Here is a 22832-nt window from a genome sequence, read left to right as displayed (position 1 = left end):
CGGGGACGGTGCATGCGCAGGTTCAGATCTCGTCCCGAGATCTCCGGGGACGAGATTCAAATCTCGACAACGAGATCTCGTCACCCGAGATCTCGGGACGAGATCTGAACCTGCGCATGCGCCGTCCCCGGGCCGGCGGCCATCTTCCCAGCATCCATGTTCCCAGAGGCCACCGCAATATGGCGGTGGCCAGAAAGGGATGTGCGGGGGCCTCCGGGCTTGGAGGAAATGCCGGTGGAGCCGCCGCCCCTGCACTGGATCACAGAGAGCCGCTACCCCTGCACCGGAGCACAGCCCGCTGCCACCACCGCACTACAGAGCCCCGCGGCACCCGCACCAGTCTCCAGCCATGATCGGAGGTTAGTATATTGCGACCATAAGATGCACCCCCCACTTTCCCCCAAAATTTTGGGGCAAAAAAGTGCGTCTTATGGTCCGAAAAATACGGTACTTGCACACGTTCCCCCAGTATGATATGACTGATGTCATTAATCTCTCTCATAACTGAAGAAAATGGCTAAACCGGTTTGAGAATTTCCTGCAAGCTATGGACATAAAAGAGGAGAAAAGAAAGGAAGCCGTGCTCCTGCACTGCGCAGGCACAGGAGTCTATGACATATACAGCACGTTACCTGCAGCAGAGACAGGCACGTACAGCAACTGCACCAAAGCTCTCACTGACTACTTCGACCCCAAACAGAACATCAGATAAGAGAGATACAAGTTCAGGATTGCTAAGCAGCTTCCAGAAGAATCCATAGACACCTATGTCACAAGGCTAAAAGAGCTAGCCCATGGATGTGCATTTATGGATGTAGATGATGAAATCCTAACTCAAGTGATTGTCACCTGCTCGTCTAATAACATAAGGCGCAAGGCTCTGAAGCTGGATCTCTCTACATGATTTACTCAAGATGGCCTGTGCTATAGAGATAGCAGATCATCAGGCCACCGCAATGGAGAATGGGGATAATTTACATGTGCATAATCTCAAACATAAAAGTGCACAAGACAAACAAGCCCCGAAACAGAAGAAATGCTATAGATGTGGACAAGATTTCCCTCACCACCTGAAAAAATGTCCAGCTATGGGACAAACATGCAGTAAATGTGGAAAAGGGAACCATTTTGCAGCTGTCTGCAAGTCAGTGCACAACAAGCCTCCTCTGTCTATGACAAAGCCCGCAAATATAAAAATGGTAAATCAGGATACAGAAGAAATGTCTGTGGCTGAGAACTATGTGTTCACTACCTCTGTCACTGGCTCAGTGCAGTCTCCCTGCATAACGCTCACCATCTGCGACATGGATATGACCTTTACAATAGATACCAGAGCTTCAGTGGATATCATAGACAGCAATGCATATGAACAATTGAAAACAAAGCCAGTCTTACAGCAAGTGCATAATAAAATCTTTCCTTATGGATCTAAAACACCTCTAATTACAATGGGACAATTTGACGCTGAACTTAGCTATAATGAAAATAGGCAGAAAACCACTTTCCACACATTACAAGGATCGGGAGGCTGTCTTCTCAGCTATCACACTGCCCTGAAGCTAGGACTCATCCAGATTATTCATACCATAACTGACCCAGCGGATCTGGATGTACAGGCCATGGTGAACAGCTTTCCCTCCCTATTTAGTGGTTTGGGAAAACTAAAGAACTCTCAAGTGCATCTTCATGTGGATGACAGTGTTCGTCCAGTAGCCCAGGCTCACAGGTGTATTCCATTTCACCTGAGACAGAAGGTAGAAAAGGAACTCCAATTGCTCATGGATGAGGACGTTATTGAAACTGTTACTGGTCCCACTCCGTGGGTCTCTCCTCTTGTGGTAGTTCCAAAACCAAAGACTCCAGAGCAGGAGAGACTGTGTGTTGACATGCGCCTGCCCAACACCGCTATCCAGAGGGAAAGACATATCTCACCTACGATTGATGACATCATTCATTTATTAAATGGAGCAACCGTTTTTTCAAGACTTGACCTCAATAAGGACTATCATCAATTAGAATTGAGTCCTGAATCCAGACACCTAACAACATTTTCCACCCATGTGGGTCTCCGAAGATATAAAAGATTGACTTTTGGGTTCTGCTCAGCAGTGGAAATTTTTCAAGACACGATAAGGAGCGTCATTCAACACAATCCGAATGCCTTTAATTATAGTGATGCAAATAAACCAAAGGAACAAAAAGTGCAATAGGGTCTTATCCGGGTTATTGTTAGAAGAATAAATAAAAATTCACTCACCCTTTCCAGGAGAGGTTCAGGCATATATGATCCGTAGTCAGCTTGCTGCACGTCCAAAGGTCAACTCCGTGACCGCCAGAACTTCAGATTTTTATGGAATAAATTCATGGACTTCAGTGCGCTGCTTGACAAATTCACGAATCCAGGTTATGAGAAAGATAAACTGTTTATTTCCCTACGGGTTTCGAAGTGTATACCACTTCTTCCTCAGGGGATGACATATATCATATACTGGGCGAGTCTTTCTTTTATTTGGTGCAGATTTCACATTTCTATCATCCTTTGTTGCTTTCCTGTGATTAGTCAAATGTGCACCATGACTTTATGGACACACTGGTTATGAAAATCTATGAATATCTATCAATCTATCTATCATGTTTCTCATTGCTATCTATATCTTTGAACATCTTTAATACCTAACAATCTTTAATTTCTATTCTGCATTTCATTCCATACAGGTCACACTGACATAGGGAGCGGTGGTTTACTATGAGCACTGCTCCATTCTAAAAGGGGTAAAAGTGCCCATTCTGCCAATAGATGCAGGTACCAACAGTCAGATTCCCAATGATCAAAAGTTGTCACCAATCTGATAGACAACCCCTTTAAATTATAAATACAAGTTGCCGGAAGGCAACTAAACCACTAATAATTCTAATCATACTGTACCTACATGCAAATAAAGCCTGCATTTTATTACTAATTACCACCTACAAAGGTGACTTCCAGACAGTTTGTCAGCGATGTTGTTCTTCTATAATTGTTATATCACGCCAATGCACTTTACATATCGTTTGTCGCATTGGGTGTTTTACATTCCAGAAAAGTTGGGCAACAAGGAAGTCGCATGAAGCAACTACCTAACCGTCCTCATTAATACAGTATTAACTCTTGTCTGCCCAGCACTAACAGTTCATTTTGAGCTAATGTATCTAATCTTATATGATATTGTCTGCTGAGTTGTGTATCTAAGTCTACCATGTATGATTCTATCATATGTGACACTTTCTGCTGAGCTTCTGTATCTATCTTGTAATTTGTGATGTTGTTTGCCCCATCACGCACAATACGGGTTGCTGAGATGTGTTCAATGACTGTGTATTAAACATATGTGGTTGTTTGATTTCGCACCTTGGACGGCTCATTTGTTTGCACTGGCTTTGTTCTCTCTTTGTCAGACTCCCATACTGTCACACCTTGGAGCATCGTTATTACACACCCTGTTTACTTTTGGTTTTTTATATATACAGTACATGCTATGTCTATTTCCTCTATGCATCACACTATCATCCATTATTTAAATGTTATGCATATTATATGTGTGTATACCTTTCCATCTTATATTTACAACCAATGTGATGGTTTGATTCAGAGATCTTCAGGTACATATGGTGTCATGAACCCGGGGTGTGTAGTTGCCCCCAGTTCGTCAGGGATTTATTATATCCGACTTTCCAATTCCGGTTTGGAACTTGCAGCTCTCTGGGGCCCCCTTACGCTCAGGTCAGTCAGGGAACTACACTTAGGATAAGTAGTCGCCAGAAAGGCTGCCTTGCTGTGTACTGGCTATTAGGCACTCTGCAGGGAGGGTGGTATGTATATCCCCAGACTCAGGCGGGAAATACACATGTAAAACCTCCGTTCCGTCACTGCCAGAATATCCCAAATAACCCAGAACACAGCTCCTGGTTGGACAATTAAAATTAATTTTGGGTCAGTTGCCAACCCACTAGGTAGTGTGAATTTTGCTCCAAAAAGAACAGGCAGTGTTTACAAAAGTACAAAAGATGTTACAAAGAGAGACAACTACAGTATATACAGACAATTACAAAATAAGAATGGATTAAAATGAGAACTTACACTTATCAGTCATTGTCACGCCATGTGGTGGAGGTGGGGGAGGGGAAACGTCCCAAAACAAAGGGAACATCTGCACAGCTGTCTCTTAGCTGATTTCCTGGCAAAATACCACTTCCTGATGGGGCCTCCTAGCCTTACACTGTTAGGGCTGGCGGAACGCACCAAATAGTAAAATAATAGTAAGGTGCGTTCACAGCCCGGGGTCCACCATGCAGGGGCGGAAGTATAAAGCAGTAAACAAAAGGTGAACACAACACTCACTCCTCATAGTCTGGTAATGCAGTCTATACTAGCGCATGGCCGAGCGGCCATGCAAACCTTTTATAGCAGCGTCCTTCCGGGGCCTTCCTGACCTTCCTGATTGTCCAATCCGAGCTGGAGAAGGACCTGAGCATGTGACCTCCTATCTCCAATGAGAGATCGTCCCACGGGCATGCTCAGTGGACCGAAAGGAGGACTTACTCCCTGGATTAGCTCGCTGCTGACCAGCATGCATTGCTATAGCTGGACCAGAGGTGGCAGCAGCAACCAAACCCACAGAGCTGGTCTGAGCAGAGCGCCAGGATCGACGAGTCTGCTGAGCAGCCTCCTCTGCAGCCGGAGAGGAATGGGAGACTGCCGAATGCAAGGCTCGGGATTCCTGCTGTGCAGCAACAGGAACCCGACGCCTAACATTACCCCCCTCCTAGGGCCCCCTCCCCTCTGAGCCTCTCTTCACTCAAATGCTGTAATGAGAAGCAAAGCACAGATGTTCTCCACTGGCTCCCAGGTCCAAGCTTCTGGACCATGACCCTTCCAGTCCACCAAATAAAACTTTTACCTACATACCACTCTGCATCCCACGATGGCATTAAACTCAAACTCGTCTGAGGACAGGTCTGGTGTTCCGGCAGATGACTCGGAGAACCGGGACATGTGGACCGGCTTAAGGAGGGACACGTGGAAGGTATCAGAGATAGCCAAGTGTGATGGAAGGGCCAGCCGATAGACCACAGAGCTGATCTGCTCGAGGACCTTAAAGGGACCAATGTAGTGAGGAGCGAACTTAGTGGACTCGACTCGCAGCCTGATGTTACGGGCGGAGAGCCACACTAAGTTCGCAGGGGAGAAGGTTGGAGCAGGATGCCGGTGTGCATCCGCGGAGACCCTCATTCTCTCCTTAGAGACCCGAATAGCATCCTTGGTGCTGTCCCAAATGTCACGTGCCTCCACCGCCCAGTCTGCCACCCTGGAATCGGTGGACAACACGGGCATGGGCACAGGGACGCGTGGATGCTGGCCATAGTTTAGGAGGAATGGGGTCTGGCCGGTGGAGTCGGCCACAGCATTGTTCAAAGTGAACTCCGCCCACGGCAGCAAGGATGCCCAGTCATCCTGCTTGGCCGAGACAAAATGTCGTAGATCTGTGACCAGGGTCTGGTTGGCTCTCTCTACCAACCTGTTGGTCTCGGGATGATAGGTTGAGGAAAGATTTAGCTCAATGCTGAGCAGGCTACAGAGCTCTCTCCAGAACCGAGACGCAAACTGGGGATCCCGGTCACTGACAATCTTGTCCGGCATGCCGTGCAGGCGGAAAACATTCTTAATAAACAATGCTGCCAGGCCCCGTGCAGATGGTAACCGGGAGAGAGGTACCAGGTGCACCATCTTGGAGAAATGGTGGGTGACAACCCAAATGACCATGCTGCCACTGGACTGGGCAGCCCCACCACAAAGTCTATACTGACCATCTCCCAGGGCCTGTCCGCTACCGGCAGGGGTAAAGTAACCCAGCGGGCCGCTGCCGAGAGGACCTATTCTAGGCGCAAGAGACGCACACCTGAATATAGTCCCTGACATCACGGGCCATATGCGGCCACCAGTACGGCCTCGCCAGAAGCTCAGAGGTCCTTTTTGTCCTGAAATGTCCACTCACCCTGGAAGAATGAGCCCAAGAGAGGACCTCCGGTCACAGACGGGCAGGGACAAATGTCTTGCCCGGAGGTACTGACTCAAGGGCGACCGGACCACGGTCCTCAGGCTCTCGGACGGGATGATCAGCCGAGGCTCAGTCTCCTCCTCCGATGACACTACGGAGCGAGAGAGAGCATCGGCCCGGACGTTCTTCACACCAGACAGAAAATGAAGGGTGAAGTGGAACCGGGTGAAGTGGAACCAGGAGAAGAAAAGCGACCATCTGGCCTGGCGAGAATTTAGCCGCTGGGCCGTCTGCAGGTACATCAAGTTCTTGTGGTCAGTGTATACCTGGAAAGGATAGATACTCATAATGGCCATCCCTGGTATTAAAAGCCGTCTTCCACTCGTCTCCCTCACGTATGCGTATCAGGTTGTAAGCCCCCCGCAGATCGAGCTTGGTAAACACTCTCGCTCCCCACAACCTATCAAACAGTTCCGATATCAGGGGCAGAGGGTACTTATTCTTAATGATCATGGCGTTAAGACCCCTGTAATCGATGCAAGGCCGTAATTCTCCACTCTTCTTCTGAACAAAGAAGAATTCCGCCCCTGCTGGTGACACCGACTTCCTAATAAATCCTCTTGCCAGATTCTCCCTGATATACTGTGACATGGCCTCCGTCTGCGGGAGAGACAGGGGATACACTCGAACCCGGGAAGGCTCTGCACCAGGCAAGAGGTCTATAGGACAGTCATAGGGGCGGTGTGGCGGAAGAGTCTCTGCCGTTCTCTTGGAGAACATGTCTGCGTACTGCTGATAGTGTTTAGGGAGCGAAGAAAGATTTGCGGGTGCCACAGTGGAGGCAACCTGTACACATTCGCTCAAACATCTACCCTCACAGGGCTTACTCCAACTAAGAATTCTCCCCGAAGACAACTCTATATGGGGAGAGTGGCAACGCAACCAGGGAACTCCCAAGAGAACCTGATCGATACCCTCGGGCATTATAAGGAGGGACACTGTCTCGTGATGGGACGGAGACAGCGAGAGCCTTAGTGGAGCAGTCTGATGGGTAATCTGCGAGGGTAGTGTTGAGCCGTTCACAACTCTGATGGTGACAGGCTGAGGTAGCATAACCAAGGGCATTGCGTGCCGAAGGGCGAAGGCTGAGGACATAAAATTACCCTCTGCTCAGGAATCTACGCAAACCTCTACCGCCAGAGTGGAGGAACAGAACTCTAGCATCCCCTTGAAGGTAAGCTTGGAAGAGAATGGTGAGGTCTCTAGTAAGCCTCCTCCTATTGCCACTAGACGTGGGCGTTTCTCCGAGCGCTGTGGACACCTATTGGCTAAGCGACCAGACTGTCGGCAATGGAAACGGGCTCTGGAGGTTCGAGCAGAGCGTGACTTAGAGCCCGTGCGAGGCACCTCCATAGCCACCGACAGCTCGGATGCTCAATCGGGTGCCAACCTAAACCTCTTTCTGGACTGGGAGCGCTCCAACCCTCACTCTAAGAAGCGGAGATTAATGCGGGTGGAGATGGTAATAAGCCCCTCCAGAGTGACGGGACCCTCCCGAGTCGCCAGGGCGTCCTTAACGTTGTCAGCCAAACCCCTCCAAAAAATTGGTATAAGACCCTTGTCTGACAATTCCAACTCAGAAGCCAGCGTCCGAAAATGGATGGCATACTGGCTGACCAGGGATGAACCCTGTGTCAGAGCCAACAACTGGAGCGCGGTATCGTGTCTGACCCATGGTCCCAGAAAAACCTGCTTTAGAGAGACTAGGAACTGAGAGGCTCTCTGTACCACGGGGTCACCACGCTCCCAGAGTGGAGTGGCCCACTCCAGAGCCCTGCCAGCCAAAAAGGAAATGATGAATCCCATCTTAGCCCGCTCAGAGGGGAATCGCGCAGCCAGCAGCTCTAACTGAATAGCGCACTGGCTCACAAAGCTCCTGCAGGAGGCACTATCGCCCGAGAACTTCTCGGGCAGCGGGAGGTGGGATAACATCGGTGCAAGGATGATAGTGGGGACACGGGAGACAGCCTCCGCGGCTGCTTGGGCAGCGACCGCAGTAACATCCGCAGCTGAGGTTGAACGTTCAAGAGCCGCCAACCTGCCCTCCAGCTGCCGGATGTGCTGCAGTAGTTGCTGTTCGTCCGCCATTACTAGCCGGACCCTGGTGCTAGTATAATGTTAGGGCTGGCAGAACGCACAAAATAATAAAATAATAGTAAGGTGCGTTCGCAGCCCGGGGTCCACCGTGCAGGGGTGGTAAACTGCTGCTTAGTAATGGCGGAAGTATAAAGCGGTATACAAAAGGTCACACGTGGGTTAACGTCACCCAGTGTGAACAGGGCGAACTCTGTTACCTCACAGAGCCGCACTACCGCAGAACATAAATGCCGGAGCCTGTTTAGCTCACAGAGCTAGGCAACGGAGCGCACAGAATGTGGTCACAGTACTCTGCCCTAAGGACACGGGGTCAGAGTCCCTGCGGACGCCACTATAGACACTGAATATGGTGGCGTGTCAAGTACGTGCACCGTGGCATGCAGAGCCACCGGTGGACACTGATGCCAGTCTCAGACTCTGCCTCTACCTACACCTAAGCCTGGGAGCTTAACAGGCTAGGCTGCACAACACATGCGTACCAAGGGTAAGGGTTTCTTAATGAGTCATTCACCAGAGACATTCATGCATGCATACAACACTCACTCCTCATAGTCTGGAAATGCAGTCTATACTAGCGCATGGCCGAGCAGCCATGCAAACCTTTTATAGCAGCGTCCTTCCGGGACCTTCCTGACCTTCCTGATGGTCCAATCCAAGCTGGAGAAGGATCTGAGCATGTGACCTCCGATCTCCAATGAGAGATCGTCCCACGGGCATGCTCAGTGGACTGAAAGGAGGACTTACTCCCTGGAGTAGCTCGCTGCTGGCCAGCATGCGTTGCTATAGCTGGACCAGAGGTGGCAGCAGCAACCAAATCCACAGAGCTGGTCAGAGCAGCCTCCTCTGCGGCCGGAGAGGAATGGGAGACTGCCGAATGCAAGGCTCGGGATTCCTGCTGTGCAGTGACAGGAACCCGACGCCTAACATATACTTTATCCTAGGTGACATCACAGAATGTACTCACCTTTTGAAAAGTACTAGAAAACTTATAAGTTCCATAAATCTGGCTGGAAACCTCATAGAGTGATGGCAGGACTATCATTTTTCTTATTACAAAATTAGCTTTCATTCAACACCAAACATTGCATAACTAAGTTTTATTGGAAAGCATACACTCGTCTCTCAGTTTCTGGTGAGCATGGAAGCCCAGAAGCGCTGTGGTGAATAGCTGAAAGGATGTAGATTGCAAAAACATAGGTTTCCTACTTCTATGCCTAATCTGTGTTATTATATACCAGTTTGAAGGAACAAAGGAACCATGTGCCATGTGTTTTTAAACAAGGAGCTGCAGCCGATAGCTCTGCATGTGTGCCTAGAACAATAAAAAATACGTCATGTTTCCTGACATATGGATGGTATGTTGCTGTAAAATTTAGTTATCATTGACAACAATGTTTTTATTTTGTGCCCAGGTTCTGTTTTCTTGCATCCTACACTTACCCATATTTTCGCTTTTTAAATGGTTTTAATATGTATTTCCCAGACATATAAGAGCCTATTGTGCCCTAACAAGTAACACGGAGGACCGTGATAAAAGAAAACCTAAATAGAACGAAGCATCCTCCAAAACCAAATGATCAGAAATATTAAATTTTTGTTGACAATTACAGCATAAAAACAGTTAATAAAAAGTGGAGCTGTCCAAAACGAATCGTACAGAAAACTACAAACACAATCAAGATATATTCAATAAAGCTTATGAGGAAGAATAGCCGAAACACGCTTTAAGGGGTCACACTGCTGCAGTACTGAGTTTGGGTAAAAATACTTATTGTAGTACTTTGAAATGCATACTGTGTGAACTGGGATTATGTGACATCCTTTTTTTATTGTGCTCCCCTGGTCTGTCTGCAGAATGATGATTTAGAATCATGTTACATTTATTGAATATACCTTGATTGTCTTCTCTGCAGCACACGCCAGGGGCAAGCTTAGGCACCCTCCAGCATGACATAAAATAGTCTCTGTACGGTTCATTTTAGACATCTCTGTGAAGAATTGCAAGGGGGATATATTTGGTTATCCCACCGCTGCCACCAATATGTCACGAACTGCAGGGGTGTTTGGTTGCCCCCAGTTCCTCAGCAGGGATTTATGTATATCCCACTTTCCTGTTCCGATTTTGGAATTTGCAGCTCTCCGGCGCCCCCCTTACCCTCAGGTCAGTCAGGGAACTGCACCTAGGATAAGTGATCGCCAAACGGGCCACCTCACCGTGTACGGGCTAATGGGAAGGCTGCAGTGAGGGAGATGACTAATCCCGGTCCTAGGTGGGATATACACTTATCAAACTCAGTCTGTCACTGCCAGGGTCTTCCCCAAAAGCCCAGAACACACTACTCCGTCACCAGCTCCAGGTTCTAATCAAGATCGGGTCAGGAGCCAACCAATCAGTAGCGTTGGCGTAATTTAGCACGGAGGTCGTGGGGATATGCTATAGAGCAAGGAGAAACTAAGCTAGTAATTTTATATTTTACTCCAAAAAGTAGACAGTGTTTACAAATATGAAAAAAATACTCCAGAAAGACATTTTCAATCCATCACCAGTAAATACTTTAGTAGACCTCAATAATAATTATCATAGAGGCGACTCCTTAACAATACAATAAAAAACAGGAGAAAAATGGAGTCCAGAGCTATTTAAATAAAGTTAGATTTTTATTATAGCAAAAAAGACACATATGAGAGAACATGACAAGTTCGATATAAAAGTGGATAAGACATCATATAAATAAGTGGCCCAGAACCAACAGAAAAAGCAGACCAGCACCGGAATGATAATCTCAACGTCCGAATGGACAGCCTACTGAGGGGTGAGTAGTAGGTAAAAAATGGTATGTTCATACATTAGAGCTAACAATGCATCTATGGGTGGCAGAATAATACCTTGCTTGTTAGATATTATATGAATTAATGCACTTGCCCAGTATATATCCAATCAGTAATATTTTATTGCAGCAGTGTGCGTGGCTGATACAGTCATGAGAAGACCCCAGCAGAATGTATATGCAAAGTTGCCTGCATAGGCTCCATCATGCCAGGAGCAGCTACATAAACACACTACCATAAATATCAACGTCCAAATGGAAAACCTACTAAATAATAAGTAGGTCAGGAAAATGTATGTAGGTCAGAGCTAACAATGCATCTATGAGTAGCAAAATAAATCCTCAAATGATAGATGTTGAATAAATTATTGCACTTTGTCCAATGTATGTCAAATCAGTAAAACCTTACTGCAGCAGTATGTGTGGCTGGCACAGACATGAAGAGACCCTAGTAGAATATATATGCAAAGTTGCCTGCATAGGTTTCATCATGCCAGGAACAGCCACGTAGGGGTTCTGCTGAAAAGAGTTAACTCATGTAGATATAAATTAATGGAGGACAAAAAAGTGCATGGTGAAAAACGATAATATCCATGCACGAGAATAGATGAAAGTGAAGCTATACTGAATATGCATAGTAGACAGCTTAGATAAACTGAAAACACATACCCATCATGGCTTGATGTAACACATGTGCTGGTTAGGAAACCCCAACGCGCGTTTTGCGGATAGAGATGTTACAAATTGAGACAATTTAGAATATAGAAGCAATTACAAAAATAAAGAATTTAAGGTGAAAATAAACACTTACAGATATCTCAGTCCATGGAAAGCATGTGGTTTGGTGAGAGAGGGGCTCCCAAAGGCAAGGATTCAGCCCACAGCATGGATGGTATACGTTGTCTCCCCCAGGTCTCTCTGACTTTAGACTGAGGTTCCTGATCATATACCCTCTGCTTGTGACATCACTGAGGGGGCGGAGCTATAGAAGCCATCCCACTTTGGCAAAGACATAAAACTTGCTAAAACCTTATTAATTCCATATCTCGGGGAGGGAAGCTCGTAGAAGGACGACAAAATAATCATCTTACTCAGCCCGAAATTGGCATTCATTTAAGTCCAAGCACACACTGTCTTCTGGCTAGGGGTAAGCAGAAATCCATTCCATGGATACTGCTTGGTTTGGAGCTTAGAAATTTCACTGATGTGTAGATCGGTCGGTGGCATCCGCCACCTTATGTGCCCTAGTTGAGGACAGAGCCACTGCCTCTGGGTACCGGGTAGCGTAGTCTACCACAGTGAGGATGTATTCCTTTCCCGATCTGCTCCGAACGGCCAGTGGGCCCACAATGTTCACAGCGATCCGCTGGAAAGGCTCCCCTATCACTGGCAAAGAGATCAGGGGAGCCTTGGGAACAGGCCCTGACTTCCCTACTCTTTGACAGGTGATACAGGTGCGGTAGTAGTTGGTCACATCTGTCCCCATCTTGGGCCAACAGAAGTGTTGAGACAGCCGGGCCTTAGTTTTGCCGATCCCCAAGTGTCCAGCGAGCGGAATCTCATGGGAAATCCGCAACAACTCACCCCTGAATTGGTATGGGACGACCAGCTGTCTTACCCTCAACCACTCCTTTTGAGATTTGCCGGGAACTGTCTCCCGGTACAACCTTCCTCTTTCCCAGAACACCCTCTCCTTTTCCGACTCGGAGGTAGGCTCCTGGGCGAGGCTTCTCAAGGCCTCCAGGCTCACATCTGACTGCAGAGCATCCTGGAACTCCTGGCTGGAGGCAGCCAGCAGTGACTTCAAGGTTCCTTCCTCACGGGAATCCTCTTGGACCTGCTCGGGGTCCATCTCTATTTCATTCAACCCTCTGACTGAGGAGGGTTCAGAAGGCAGGGCGTTACCTACGATCTGGGCACCCTGACTGCAGGTGACAGCGGCTACGTAGTCTGTCTCCCTGTAGTTTTCCACAGACCCATCAGCCGGCGCTGCTATGGGTTCTACCTCCCCATCCACCCCCCAATACCTCAGGAGCAGTGCTAATCATGGGGCAGTTACTTTCCTCATGGTTACTGGTCAGTTGTATGGCATTACCTTCCTCATTGTTCCCGTGCATCTCCCCACCTCCCTTAGCACTGTCGCTTGCTCCTGTTTGGGGTTCCTCAACTGCCTCACACCGCAGGTTGATGTGGCTGGGTAGTTCTGCACCTGTAGACACATCATCATTCTCAGATAAATGGTTATCAGGTAAAACATTATCAGGTAAAGCATGCAATTTCACTTCATTATCAATAGCATTAACATTACCTTTAGTATCAGATTGGGGAGGGGGGTTAGGGACATAATACGTGACCATTCTCCCCAAATCAGTCCCCAACAAAACGTCGGTGGGCAAGTTTTCGGACAACCCCACCTCCTTCACCCCGCTCCCGGCACCCCAATCGATGAAAACCCAGGCCAGTGGCAAGGGAAGTGGACGCCCCCATTCCCGGTGACAGTCAAGGTTTTCCCCTGAATAATCTCATCAGGGGCTGCCAGCTCGGGTCGTATGAGGGTCTGTTTAGCCCCCTTGTCCTTGATGCCTGTTGCGACATGGGCCCCCACGCGGACTTGCTGCACATTGTCATCGATCTTCCCAACCATCCCACCCACCAAAAGAACTGCTGCATTAGGCCTGGAGGCCTTGGCTGGGGGGGTCTTCCGCTTTCCTGGACAGGTGGCGCTGATATGTCCAGTCTGCTTGCAGGAAAATCACTGGTGAAGGTCTGATGTAGGCCTGGCGTTGGCAAATGGGACAGGGCCTCCAGGGTGTCACCTGGCAGGGGTACTGGGGTTGGTTGCAGGCTTACCCCCTCTCCATCTGGCAGTGACTGGCTTCTGCACTTTTGGTTTCCAGTTGTCCTCATAGGTGTCGGCGATCTGCACTACTTTGTCCGCATCCTTTGGCTCTCGGTCCATCACGAACTGTCGCACCTCAGCTAGGCAAAGATGTAGGAACTGGTCTTTCATCATCAGGTCCCTCAGCTGCTCAAAGGTGGTCGCAGACAGTCCTTGGATCCACTGGTCAAAGTGGGTCCTGAGTACTTGCACCACATTGCTGTAACTGTCGTGTGGGCCACGTTGGAGGTTCTGGAACTTCTTGCAGTATACCTCAGGGGTTAGCTGGTACTTCTTTATCAGGGCCTGTTTGATGGCCTCATAATTTCCATCTTGTTCTGGAGGGAGAGAAGCAAAGACCTCCAGAGCTTTGCCTTTCAGCCCTGTCAAGAACTTGGCCCATTGGTTCTAAGGCAACTGGTACTGTCTGCAGGCTTTCTCAAAGGCCCGCAGAAAAGTGTCCATGTCCCCATCCTTTTCCATCACTGGAAAGTGCTCTGGCCACGGTTTAGGACTCTGAGCGCTGCTAGGCTCACTGCTCCGTGCTCTGGAGGGTACTACTGTACCTATAGCTGGGCCATCTGCAGTTCCTGGTCTCTCTGGGCTTGGCGATCGGCTCTCTCTGCTCGGCCTCTCGCTGGGCATGGCGCTCGGCTCTCTCTTCAGCATGCTGGATCAGCTGCAGACGTCTGTCCATATCGTCTGCTGGGCAGTGTTGTAGGGCCATTTGCAGATAGAGGTCCACGGCTCCCTGGCTGCAGGTAAGGCTGGCCTGCACCAGCTGGACATCTGGTTCAGTAATGTCCATACTTTGGCTGGCCCCAGCCACCACTGGGCTCTGGGCATGGTCATGGCCCTCTTTAGATTGCACGAGTTCCGTCACCAGTAGTTCTTTAGTTTTGTCCATGGCATCAATCTGGTTCGACGTGCACAGAACAATAAGAGTGTCCTTGGACTGCCGCTTATAAAAAGCTTCTCCCAGCTTAACCATGGTTGCCAAATAAAGGATAGGACAGAAAAACAAAGACAAGGGGAGGGGGTAATCGCTTATACACACTGTATTGTCTCAGCACCAATAAACACTGAGTTTGTTCTCCAAAACTTTTTGTGCAGGGTCCTCACAAGAACCGTGCAAGTTTTTAGTGACAGGAATGATTGCTCAGACCAGATCACTAATGCTCTATTATCCCACCGCTCTGCCACCAAATGTGAATAATTGCAGGGAGGATATATTTGGTTATCCCACCGCTGCCACCAAAATGTCACAAACTGCAGGGGTGTTTGGCTGCCCCCAGTTCCTCAGCAGGGATTTATGTATATCCCACTTTCCAGTTCTGGAACTTTCAGCTCTCCGTCACTCCCCTTAACCTCAGGTCAGTCAGGGAACTGCACCTAGGATAAGTGGTCGCCAGATGGGCCACCTCACCGTGTACGGGCTAACGGGAAGGCTGCAATGAGGGAGATGACTAATCCTGGTCCTAGGCTGGATATACACTTATTAAACTCCATCCGTCACTGCCAGGGTCTCCCTCAAAAGCCCAGAACACACTATGCCGCCACCAGCTCCTGGTTCTAATCAAGATCGGGTCAGGAGCCACTCGATCAATAGCGTTGGCTTAATTTAGCAAGGAGGTCGTGGGGATACGTTATAGAGCAAGGAGAAACGAAGCTAGTAATTTTATATTTTACTCCAAAAAGTAGGCAGTGTTTACAAATATGCAAAAAGATGTTACAAATTGAGACAATTTAGAATGTACAGGCAATTACAAAAATAAAGAAGAATTAAAGGTGAAAGTAAACACTTACAGATATCTCAGTCTATGGAAAGCATGTGGTTTGGGGGGGAGGGGCTCCCAAAGGCAAGGATTCAGCCCACAGCATGGATGGTATATGCTGTCTCCCCCAGGTCTCTCTGACCTCAGACTGAGGTTCCTGATCATATACCCTCTGCTTGTGACATCACTGAGGGGGGCAAAGCTATAGAAGCCATCCCACTTTGGCAAAGACTTAAAACTTGCTAAAACATTATTAATTCCATATCTCGGGGAGGGAAGCTCGTAGAAGGACGACAAAATGATCATCTTATTCAGCCCGAAATTGGCGTTCATTTAAGTCCAAGCACGCACTGTCTGCCGGCTAGGGGTAAGCTGGTAGAAGGAGGGAGAGTGAAATCACACACTGGAGTCTCACATTACAGAGAGTGTGCAGTGAGAAGGAGCTGGAAGGGGGGTTCAAAAAGCCCACAGTGTATGTCTGTAAAGCCATGGAACCTTCTAGAAATGTGTGTTGATAAAGAAAACCATCCATCATATTTATATTATCGTGGCAATCTCCAATTTTTATTCACTGTTTTTATGCTTTGTCAATAGAGATTTAATATTTCTGATCATTTGGTTTTGGAGGACCCTTTGTTCTATCCCAGACATATAGACAGACAAACATATAGACAGAGCGACCGACATATAGACAAATAATTGCACAACCCCCGGCATATTATAACATTTCACCCTATCAAGCTCATTGGACAGTTTTTAATAATTAAATACATTAATAAATGGAAAAAAATGACTTGGGATTTCTCCAGTTTTTGTAACCTGCATAGGTAAAGCAGACAGCTGAGAACTGATATAATCTGTCTGGAAAGCTTTATTTAAATAAACCCTCCCCCACACTTTCTCTGGCTCACCATTTTATTAAAAAAAAAAGTTCCCATGCAGGTTCAACGGAGTCCCCTGACTACAACATCGTCCACAAATGGAAACTTGAAAAACATAAACAGAGAGAAATAAAAACAAAGCACTGTCCACTGTTGACCACTTTATTATAAAAAGGTTCCCACACGGGTCCGCCGTAGCACACTGAATCTGACGTAGTCCAGAGTGCAGAGTGAGCAGGATCGTCTGAAGAGCAGTAACATTACTGACATCTCTGGTCTCCAGAGGTGCCTGAGAAGAGCAGTAACGTTACTGATGCCACTGCTGTTCAGCACCGCCGGGTCTTGCGGAGCGCAGTAGATCTGTCTACTCTGATAAATGGTGACATCAGTAATGTTAATGCTCTTCATAGTCTCTGGGTCTCACAGAGCTGCATGAGCCAGGAGTGGCTACTACTAAAAATTATGCAGCATCAGAATTAGGCTCCATAGGTTTTGGACGGCAGATTTGGGGAACTTCATGGCAAAGCAGGGACTAGGTATTTCACTGCCTTAGGCAGATGAAACCGATGGTACCCTCCAAGCCCCATACAGCCCCTTGTAATGTTCCCACAGCTAGCTTCTCATAATGTCTAGAGAGCCAGATCCTTATAATATCCAAAAAACCAGCAGCTCATAATGTCCCCTCAGCCAGCCCCTCAATGTCACCTCAGCCAGACCTTCATAGCGTTCACAAAGCCAGCCCATCGTAATGTTCCCACAGCTAGTCCCTCTTAATGTCCCCACATCCAGCCCCCATAATGTTCACACAGCCATCCTCTTATAATGTTCCTACAGTCCGCCACTCGCAATGTCCCCACAGCCAGTCCCCCCATAATGTCCCCACATCCAGCCCCTTCACTGTTCCCACATCCAGCACCTCATAATATCCCTACATACCACCCCTCAATGTCCACACAGCCATTTCCTCCATATTGTCCCCACAACCAGCCTCCCATAATGTCCCCACACACAGCCTCTCATAATGTAACCACATTCAGCTGTCCCCACAGTCAGCCCCTCTTGTGATAGTCCCCATTTATTGGCAAAGTAAAATAAGAAAAATAAAAAAGGTTGCACTCACCTAATCCAGGCTCCCCATCCACTGCAGCTTCCGCCTCTTCCTCTCTCTGATAAGCAGTAGGTGCTAGATGGCGCCATGATGTCACTGTATCATTCCATCCGAAGTCCCATGTTCCCGGTGGAGCAGGGAGCTGATTTACAGCTCCTCTGAGGCTCTGCTTCTATCATGGGTGGCGTCGTTATCAATTGTATTCACAACTGACAGGTGGGAATACAATTGAGTGAGGGAGTGAGAAACTGGTGGGGCGCAGAAAGAGAAAGGGGTGACTGACACTGCTCACCTGAGTGCCTGCACCCCGGCCATTACTGTGCTGAATGCCTGCGGCCTTAGGAAGGTGCAGGGCAGCCGCTGGCATTCAGAAATGTAAGCGTTTTTTTCAAAAGTGCGCCTCCATTGGGTAGGCAGGAAGTAGCACCCTAGGCAGGTGCCTACCCCTTGTTCCTGCCCTGCTTCGTGGGAAGCGCTAGACTATGGTGGACCTCTGTGGGAACTTTTTTTTTTTATAATAAATTGGTGATTGAGGGAAAGTGTCTTGTTTATATTTCTCTCTGTTAATGTTTCACAGGTTTCAATATGTGAACTTTGTCGGATTCCCTGGACTACGTCGGACCTGCGTGGGAACTTATTTTTTTCATAAAATGGTGAACCAGGGATAGTATCGGGGAGAGTTTATTTAAATAAAGATTTTTTTTGTGTTTTTTTCTCTTTACTTACTGGGTTAGTAATGGGAATGTCTGATCTCAGCTGTTTTAACCCCTTAACGACCGCCGATACGCCTTTTAACGGCGGTAGGTAAGAGTACTTAAACCACAGTGCCGTTAATTTGGCGCTGTGGAAAAAGTGTATAGCGCTCACCAAAGTTGGATTTTCTACGGGACCCCAGAGAACATGATTCGGGTCGGTTTTTATAAACCCTGATTTTGTGATCACCATTATTAACTGTATAACGGCGTGGGCTTCCTCAGGGGGCTGTGCTAATACTGTGTGTTCAGCTATATATATATATATATATATATACCCCTACAGCTGTTCCCAGTTTACATCTGATAACGGTGCACGTCAGAAACAGCGCCCGGACCGAAAATGACATAGTTCCCAAGATCCAGTGCGGCGCACATAGGCGCAGAGTCACTACCATGGCAACAATGATCAGCATATATCTAACATCAGCGTACGTCAAAAGCAGCGCCCAGACCAGAAGTGACGTGACTCCCAGCATTCCAAGCTGTGCACATAGTCACAGAGCCTCTACCATGGCAACAGTAATCAGCCTGCATCTAATATAGGCGTACGTCAAAAGCAGTGCCTAAACCGGAAGTGACATCACTCCCAGCATACAGCGCGGTGCACAAAATCACAAACAATCGCCATGGCAACAGTGACCTGCATGCCAAACACCAAGAATGTAACAGCGCTACAGCTCCTATGTGCTGCCGACATGCGCACTTAGACATCAGTAAATACTCCAGGATATCAATACGGTGCATGTGACTGTGACATGTGGCGGAAGTAACATCGCCCCCAGGCCTCCACCATGACACATCAGGTAAATATATTGTCACCAAAGTAACAACCCGATGTGCCAAAAAGGACGCTAGCAGCGATGCTCCAGATCACACAGGGCATAGTCATGCGCACCTATCCACAGAGACAAAATACTGGCCATCAGTATTGATCCACCATTGAATTATATACTGGCTCAAATCAACTTAATATTAAATATTAAATAATCAATAAGTGAAAAACAAAGTGACAGTGCATAAAAAAACATAGATTACGTGATAAGCATAATAAGCTTAATATATGATATTAGACATAATTATGAGTAAAAATTACAATCAATCAATACACAAACACAATATAAATGTGCAACAATCAATATAAAGTGCAAAGAACAATATTAAAGTTACAAAAATAGTGCAAATCCAATTACATTGAGGTGAATCCAATTACAACAAATATATTAAAGTGAATCCAATTTCATCCATATAAGTCGATTTGAGTCCAATTTCATCAATATGTTACAAAAGGATCTTAGACAGAAATCTGACGTTCATATATGTCCATTTATCAGGGTATCAGCATCAGGGCATATCACATATACAAAACTAAAAAGATCAAAAATAAAAATTAATAAAAAATAATAAAAATAAAAACAATACACACAAAATTAAAACCAAGACTAAGGAATGACACTTAGAGATATGAAACAAAGCTTAATTGCGCATTCAGGCCATTTGGGACCATTGTCCCTAAGGTTGCTACCCATTTACATTCCCTCTGGGTTAGGCAACGCTTATAATCACCTCCTCTAATCCCCAACCGGATCCTATTGATCCCACATATTTTCAATTCTCCAGGGTTACACTTATGCTTTTCCCGAAAATGTCTAGGGAGAGTCTTCAAAGTTGTTATGTCCTCCACATCATGAGCTGCCATAATCTCTCTTACATGCTCACGGTTCTCACACGCAATTCTCGTGTCGTCAATCCGACGTAGATCAGGGAGCAGGTACATTTAGCACAGTACACTATTCTGCCCTCAGGCACGCTGACACAATGTGCAATCCAGCATACAGCATAAACCACAGCTCTGTCTTCCAAAATAAGCAGACTGTTCTCTGTAGTCTAACTTCTTTATTTGTGAAGAGTATAGAATATGCGGTAAAACTGTAAAGAATACAATGACATACATAAGTATTGGGCAGATGATCACACAGTTAACACAGATACAGGAAGCATTTAATGTGATGCAATTTACATAGAAAATAAGACAGGTGTCCAATTATGTCTACTGAATGCAACTAATAAACTCTCTGCACACACACTGCATTGTAAGAAAGATTGAGCTTACCAGATATGCTTTTTACCCGGATAATGAATTCAAGTTGGAGAAAATGAAGATGGAGGACAGGTAAACACGTGCATCCTATGATATACACAGAAGCAAAATGGCCCTTCTTCATCCCAGAATACATTGCTTCCTTCCCATAATGCATTGCTTCTGTTAAAGGCACAGACTATATAATGCTATCAAAGACACTGCTATAAATTCAGCCACCACTACATGGTGCTATAATTAACCCAGCATATAATGCAAGCATATTGCTTTATTCAGAGCACATAACACAAACAGACTGCCCTATATCAGAGGGCAGAACACTCCCTGCTTGGCATCAACTGATGCCACTTACAGGCTGTTTAGGCGAAAGCAATAGAATTAGCTCCGCAACTGGTCTGAGGAATAGTTTACTCTCCCCAGCCTTCCACACTTTGACCTCAACCTTGCGCACCATCTCATCTTTGCTTGGGTACACCTTGGTGATGAGGCCTAGTGGCCACTCATTTCGGTGTGACTGGCTGTCTTTGAGCACAATATCACCGGGTTTGATGTTCGGCTTGTCGATCTGCCACTTCTTCCTAGGCTGTAAGGTGGAGAGGTATTGCTTTCTTCATCTGTCCCAGAAAGTATTGGAGAGACTTTGAACTTGTCTCCATTGACGTCTGTAGAGGTCCTGAATTCTCCCAGTGGAGCACTAGGAGTGTCAGTTTTCTGAGTGAGTAACATGGCGGGAGTGAGAATGGTTGGATCTTCAGCATCACTGGAGAGTGCAGTCAATGGTGTTGCATTTATGATGGCCGAAACTTCTGCCAAGAATGTAGTCAAACCTTCGTGTGTGAGTCTTGTGCTGCCTTCTTGCAAGAAGATAGAGTCTAAGATTCTGCGTGCTATTCCTATCATCCTCTCCCAAGCACCTCCCATGTGAGAAGAGTGAGGTAAATTGAAGGTCCAGGTACATCCCTATTCACAGAGGTATCTTTCCACACTGGTAATGTTTAGGTTTGCAGGAATTTGGAGTTCTTTCACTGTTCCTACGAAATTTGTGCCTCTGTCAGAGCGAATGTGTTTCACGGTGCCTCTGATGGCAATGAAGCATCGGAGTGCATTTATGAAACTTAATGTGTCCATGGATTCAATCAATTCGATGTGGACCGCTCTGATGGACATGCAGGTAAACATAACTGCCCAGCGTTTTGCGTTGGCTTGGACTCTTCTAGTATGCCGTGCAACCACAGACCACGGCCCGAACACATCCAGTCCAACATTGCTAAAGGGAGGATCCATACTAAGTCTGTCTGATGGGAGATTGGCCAATTTTGGGCTTTGAGTCGCGCCGCGGAGTTTGCGACAAGTCACACAGTTGAAGATGAGTCTACTCACACATCTCTTTGCTCCGACTATCCATAGTCCAGCAGTTCGTAGTTTCCCTTCGGTAAACAATCGGCCCCGATGTTTCACCAAAACATGATGGTGCTGTACGAGCAGAGTAGTCACATGATGATGGCCAGGAATAATTACAGGGTGTTTTTCCACGAATTCCACCTTGGCTTCTTGAAGTCGACCTCCAATCCTTATCAGCTCGTTTTGGTCAATTATTGGATCAAGCTTTTTCAAGACACTGTCTCTAGAAATGGGTTGACTTTTGTTGAGGTTGTCTATTTCTTTGGCGTAACACTCGCGTTGTATGATACGAATTATCGTGTTTTTGGCATTTTCCAGGTTCGGAGAGGTAAATGCATGTTTGCAATGGTGCCAACCCTTACAAGACTTCTGACTGGTGGGTAAGCGTTGCCTCTGGGGATTAATTGGTAGAGGGGCCATCCAACTCTTTGACTCATCTCTTACCATCTCTCGATCCATGATGTCGAAAAACAGTCTGTCTTCTATGGACATTGCTACCTTGTTGTCCTCTTTTGTTCTGTGGAAAACTGTGCACCCTATGTGATCTTGGTCGCCATCACATGAGTGGTCTTCACAGGAAGGAACAGCTAATGGACAAGGTAGAGGAGCATTGTGTGGCAACTCTTTTACCAGGAAGCTACTCTTACATGGCTGGAAGAGAGACGGACGTCCATTTTAAAGAGTATAGGTAAGCATGCTGTTGACTAAGGCCGGCGTTATGAATGGGTCACCGAGGAGGAACAACAAAAAGCTAAGTCCCAGAAAACCAGAGAGGTTGGTAACTATGCAGATTGCAGATCCCTGATCTTAACCACACAACTAACAGTAGTAGTGGAGCGTTCCTACGATGTTCCTAGACGCCTCGTCACCGCCGGAGGACTACATAAACCTAACGCAAGAAAAGGGAAAACTAACT

General features: G+C 47.0%; 2 protein-coding genes across 3 annotated transcripts in view; one reads left to right on the top strand and one right to left on the bottom strand.

Moving 5' to 3' along the window:
• Positions 1–22832, bottom strand: part of LOC141051863 (uncharacterized) — a 144962-nt gene that overhangs the window by 105723 nt on the left and 16407 nt on the right. The window lies entirely within an intron of this gene.
• LOC141051864 (uncharacterized) overlaps positions 19059–22832 on the top strand; it is a 40019-nt gene continuing 36245 nt past the window's right edge. For both annotated transcript variants that reach the window (XM_073548976.1, XM_073548972.1), the window contains exon 1: positions 19059–19220. The gene's annotated coding sequence lies outside the window, so the exon portion shown is untranslated. The remainder of the gene's footprint in view (positions 19221–22832) is intronic.

The sequence above is a fragment of the Dendrobates tinctorius genome, unplaced genomic scaffold, assembly GCF_039654945.1.
Source record: "Dendrobates tinctorius isolate UK_male_01 unplaced genomic scaffold, ASM3965494v1 ptg000158l, whole genome shotgun sequence".
Lineage (NCBI taxonomy): Eukaryota > Metazoa > Chordata > Amphibia > Anura > Dendrobatidae > Dendrobates > Dendrobates tinctorius.
This window is presented reverse-complemented; position numbering and strand designations above follow the sequence as displayed.